The sequence below is a fragment of the Teleopsis dalmanni genome, chromosome 2 (genome assembly GCF_002237135.1).
Source record: "Teleopsis dalmanni isolate 2A chromosome 2, ASM223713v2, whole genome shotgun sequence".
NCBI classification, from domain to species: Eukaryota; Metazoa; Arthropoda; class Insecta; order Diptera; family Diopsidae; genus Teleopsis; species Teleopsis dalmanni.
The window spans coordinates 201,766,901-201,772,900 of record NC_051847.1 but is presented as its reverse complement, the minus strand read 5'-3'; the positions used below and the strand labels follow the sequence as shown (position 1 = coordinate 201,772,900).

Here is a 6,000-nt window from a genome sequence, read left to right as displayed (position 1 = left end):
TTTATGCCTTCCGAGTAAATGTGTTTAATGAGTTTTCCAATTAAACAATGCGTTGTGTCATGTGCATACGCTTGTGTTGGAGCCTGTGCACTTACACTCATTCACACTTGAATTTATGTGTGTGTGTGTGTAAGCAAATTTACTGAACTTTCGTGAAGAAAAAGTAGGCGGCCTCACAAATTAATGCCACAAAACAACAGATACGAAATTGTGTTAATTAGGAAAGTTGCTAAAGTATGGCTTTAGTGTTTTGTTATTCTGTTATTTTGACCTTTCGGGTCTAAATGTTACCTTTTTTTTGTTGTTTTAAATATTGTATTTTGTTAATGGTGCCAACATTTAATTTTGTTATTACTTCAAAATACTTAATGACAACATTTGGTTTATGATGAAAATGCATAACAAAAAATTATTAAATATTTAAATTATTGAGTAAAAGTTTACTATATTATGGAAATTACATAGTTCATATAGCTTATATACTTTTTAATTAAAAACTTTGTCCAACTAATGTAATAACTAACTGTTTTGTCCTTCTTAATGATATAGCAATGAAAAACCATATGAAAGACTAATATGAACGGAGTAAAAAACTGTCAGAAATTGTTGTTTTTTTTTTAATTTATTCTATGTGGTTAAAATGGGTACGAAATAGGCTGCTAGGAATGTATATTCCTACTGCAGAGGAAATAAAACTCTGTAAAGTAGATTCTATACTACTTTTTGTTGGCGCAACAGAGCTTAAAGACCTACTCGAAGCCCAAAAGTGGACACAATAGACCCGATGGTCGCAGTGCCACAACCCCTGCCTTACACAGTGTTCCTTATATTGGATCGAAGCGAGAGTTTTGTTTGTAATTTTAGATGTAAAAAATTTTCATTTTGCATTGAATGCAACAACAATTGACACCTAAAATTACAAACATGACAGCTAAGATTACAACTATGACAGCAAAAATTACAAACAAAACTTTCATGAAAATCCAGTATTAGTAATAAATGTCAAAATTGCGCCTATTAAAAGAAAATATGAGTTTCTGATTACTGATAATGTACAAAGCCATGATTCCGTTAGTCGAAATCAGCGAAAGCAACAGTGAAAAACTTGAACGCTCTAAAAACTTGACCTAAAAATATTTAAGTCATCACTGTGAATAACTTTGGGCTGAGATCGCATGCCAGTTACCAAGAATTGTAACATAAGGAGTTTAGTATTTGAATATCAAAATCCATCTCAGCTAAAATAATGTATTGCTCTTTTGACAAAAAAGTACTTAAGTACTGATTAAGCTTTCTTTTCTTAATCGAAGTCACGCTGTAGTTTCAGTTACTCTTTCTGATCATAATGCAAGACTTGTTTAATCGCCAGTTATTTTAACCACCAAATTTTCTAAATTTCCAGTCAAGGCGTAAATAGGTGTTTTAAGAAAAAGTAAAAGTGCTTAAGTGCACTGGCTCAAATAGAAATAAATAAATATATATAAGTAAATTATTATGAACGCTTCATTCTCACTTGGCAACTCTATTAATTTGAAACAAAGAAAGCATTGGAGAAATATTTGATTACCTATGTTAGTTTTATTTTTTTTATTTATACAATAGAGTAACAAATTTTCCGTTTGCATACAGTTCGGTTAACATTTGACTTTATTTATCTAAACATATAACACCTTTAGCGAAATTATACTGTTTGGTATAAACGAGAAAGAGATGTTAACGGAAGAACAAACCATTGATAATATTATTGAAAAATTGATTGAAGATGCGGGCAATGAAGACTCACCAGATACCCAATTAGCAGCAGTTAAGGGTATCAACTGTGTAATTTTAACGTTAAATATGACCATCCTGGATAAACTCATTGTAAATGGTGCCGTGCCTGTTCTGTTAAAATGCTGTAAACAAAATGTGTCAATAAAACTTAAGGAAGAGGCTATTCGTTTATTGGCTAACATATTAGCTGAACGTACAGATCATATAAAGGTAGTGATCAATGCCGGCATATTACCAATTCTACGAAGTTTGTTAAATTCAACCCAATTGGAGATATGTGAAGAAGCAGCACGTGCTTGTTTAAATATTGTTGTTGCTGACAGAGCTTACAGCGATCAAGCCTTGGAAGTAAATGTAATGCGCGCTATAATATCCTTGCATGACAGATTCCCCGAAACTGATATTATAAATCGCCGCATTGCCTGCATTCTCCGCTATATGTGCCAAGCTAAACTATGCGTTAATTTGGTAAGGATTCTAGCACCAGTTTTACTCTCATTGTTACAACGTCCAGATATGAATGTAAAACTTGATGCTCTATATGCGATAGTTTACACAGCAGATGCTGACATCATTTACGCTACTCTATTCAATAGGGCTAGTGCAGTGGAAAATTTATTACAATTTTTAGATTGCACGGAGGTTAAAGTCTTGGTTGTTTCTTTGAGCGTGATTGGGTGCTTAATAAATGGTTTTCCGAAACCTGCGCAGTTTTTATTAGAAAATAATTTCTTGCGGTATATTGAAATGTATATACAACACGATGATAAACTCATACAAAAAGGTGGACTATTCTGTATTACTGCTTTAATGAGTAATAATGTCGATCAAATTGAAGCAGTAATCAATGCTGGTCTAATAACAAAAATTATGAATTATTTACAAAATGAGGACTACGAACTAAAAGAACAGTCACTTCGGGCACTTTTACACTTTACTGAAGTGGGTTCATGTGAACAAATTTTCACTCTAATTAGTGAAGATTACGTTATACGTTTGTGCACTTTGCTCAAAAATTGTGAAGAACAATTAGTTATACTTGTCCTGCAAAGCATACTGAGTTTGTATAAGTACTGTGGGTTGCTTTTTGAAATAGTGCACAGGATCATCGATGATTGTGATATTACTGATAGAATTGAATATTTGCTAAAGTCTGAAAATGCTGACATAAAAGAATTAACACTAAAATTTATCAATGAGACACTTCGCGAACGGCCATAATAGAAAATTGATACATTTAATATATCTATTTATAGTACTCGCATAAATGTTTTACCTAAACTTTATATGATTTCGAATTCCAATAAAATTTAGAATTGTTTTTGAATACCAAATTTCAAATTGATTTGTATATTCAATTGATTTCAAATTTGTTTGGAACATCAAATCAATTTCGAATAGTTCTTGAACATCACATCGATTTTAAATTGCTTTTGAATATTAATTCAATTTAGAAATATTTATGAATATCAAATCGATTTGAAACTGATTTTGAATATCGAATCTATTTCGAATTAACTTCGAATATAAAATGGATTTCAAATTAATTTTGGATATAAAATCAATTTCAAATAGATTTTAAAAATCAAATCCATTTCAAATTGTTTGTGAATAACAAATCGATTTCCAACTGATTTTAGATATTGAAACGATTTCAAATTAACTATAAAATGGATTTCAAATTGATTTTGAATATAAAATCGATTTTAAATTGATTTTGAATATAACATCGATTTCAAATAGATATTAAAAATCAAATCGATTTCGAATTGTTTTTGAATATCAAATTAACTTCGAATTGTTTTTGAATATCAAATCGATTGAAAATTGATTTTGAATATAAAATCGTTTTCAAATAGATTTTGAATATTAAATCAATTTTGAATTGATTTTGGATATCAATTCAATTTAGAAACGTTCATAAATATATAATCTGTTTCAAATTGATTTTAATTATCAAATTAATTTCGAATTGTTTTGGAATATCAAATCGATTTCAAATAAATTTTAAAAATCAAATCAATTTCAAATTGTTTGCGAATAACAAATCGATTTGAAACTGATTTTGAATATCGAATTAATTTCGAATTAACTTCGAATATGAAATGGATTTCAAATTGATTTTGAATATAAAATCGATTTTAAATTGATTTTGAATATAACATCGATTTCAAATAGATATTAAAAATCAAATCGATTTCGAATTGTTTTTGAATATCAAATTAACTTCGAATTGTTTTTGAATATCAAATCGATTGAAAATTGATTTTGAATATAAAATCGTTTTCAAATAGATTTTGAATATTAAATCAATTTTGAATTGATTTTGGATATCAATTCAATTTAGAAACGTTCATAAATATATAATCTGTTTCAAATTGATTTTAATTATCAAATTAATTTCGAATTGTTTTGGAATATCAAATCGATTTCAAATAAATTTTAAAAATCAAATCAATTTCAAATTGTTTGCGAATAACAAATCGATTTGAAACTGATTTTGAATATCGAATTAATTTCGAATTAACTTCGAATATGAAATGGATTTCAAATTGATTTTGAATATAAAATCGATTTTAAATTGATTTTGAATATAACATCGATTTCAAATAGATATTAAAAATCAAATCGATTTCGAATTGTTTTTGAATATCAAATTAACTTCGAATTGTTTTTGAATATCAAATCGATTGAAAATTGATTTTGAATATAAAATCGTTTTCAAATAGATTTTGAATATTAAATCAATTTTGAATTGATTTTGGATATCAATTCAATTTAGAAACGTTCATAAATATATAATCTGTTTCAAATTGATTTTAATTATCAAATTAATTTCGAATTGTTTTGGAATATCAAATCGATTTCAAATAAATTTTAAAAATCAAATCAATTTCAAATTGTTTGCGAATAACAAATCGATTTGAAACTGATTTTGAATATCGAATTAATTTCGAATTAACTTCGAATATGAAATGGATTTCAAATTGATTTTGAATATAAAATCGATTTTAAATTGATTTTGAATATAACATCGATTTCGAATAGATATTAAAAATCAAATCAATTTCGAATTGTTTTTGAATATCAAATCGCTTGCAAACTGATTTGGGATATCAAATCGATTTCAAATTGACTTTGCATACAAAATCATTTTGAAATATATTTTAAATATTATATAAATTTAAAAATGTTTTCAAATTGATTTAAAATATTAATTGATGTTTTTAAAGTATGCAAGTATATATATATAGTATTCCTATTACCATTAAATCGTCAAATCTTTAATTTTTCTCTCTATATATAAAATATATAAAAAATGTTAATTAATAAATATTAAACCTTTACTAAACGTTAAAAACAACTTTATATATTTTGTATATGGGAATAAGCGATGAAATAAAAAGTTCAGTAAAAATAATTACTCAAACATTTAAATCTGTATCAGAGTCGAATCGGATGTTAATAATTGTGCCATTCAATCAAAAGCTCATTAAAATTTGTGTTAAAATTTAACGAAATGCCTTTCCATTCATTTTGCGAAACAATAAACGTTTTCATTTCTCATGAAGCAACTCAACCAACTACAAAAATATTGCGAGTAGAACGAAAGGAAAAAAATTGTTCATTTATTGATTTTAATGAGCTGTGAAATTTCGCCGAACTACACAAAATTCAAATTGTGTAAATTTAATGAAACCTGAAATTGCCTGTTAACAAAAGAATCTGAGCAAATCGCGCTCTGCAGTTCAACGTCGCGCCTAATTAATTTTTTGCAATAGGATTTTATCGTCAACGGACGATGCATACATGTGTGGGCAGGGCAGCAACAATGAAACCTTATATGAGCGAAATTTATACCCAAAATAAAAGCAACGAGCTCAAAGCACAAAGCCATGAAGGTTAAGTGCTCACAGCTTAAAGGAACACTTACAAAAGTATCTGCGTTTCACCAAATCTGTGCATTAAAAACACAAAATTAATTTATGTACAAATTGCATTTCACAAGTAACGTTCACACAGCAACGAGTAATGCTCACCCAGCAGCGAGCAACGAGTAACGAGTAAGTCTCAATCACAACAACAACAGCACACATAATTGTATCTGCACACCAAGTGGATGAAGTGAATGAAGTGAATGATGTTGAAAGTTAAAATATTTCCGACACACGCAGTATTATGGGATAAAACTGATTTTTATAGTTGGACAAAAGTGGCCAACAAAGT

General features: G+C 28.1%; 1 protein-coding gene across 1 annotated transcript in view; it reads right to left on the bottom strand.

Moving 5' to 3' along the window:
• Window positions 1-6,000, bottom strand: part of LOC119678799 (complexin-like) — a 250,284-nt gene that overhangs the window by 61,204 nt on the left and 183,080 nt on the right. The window lies entirely within an intron of this gene.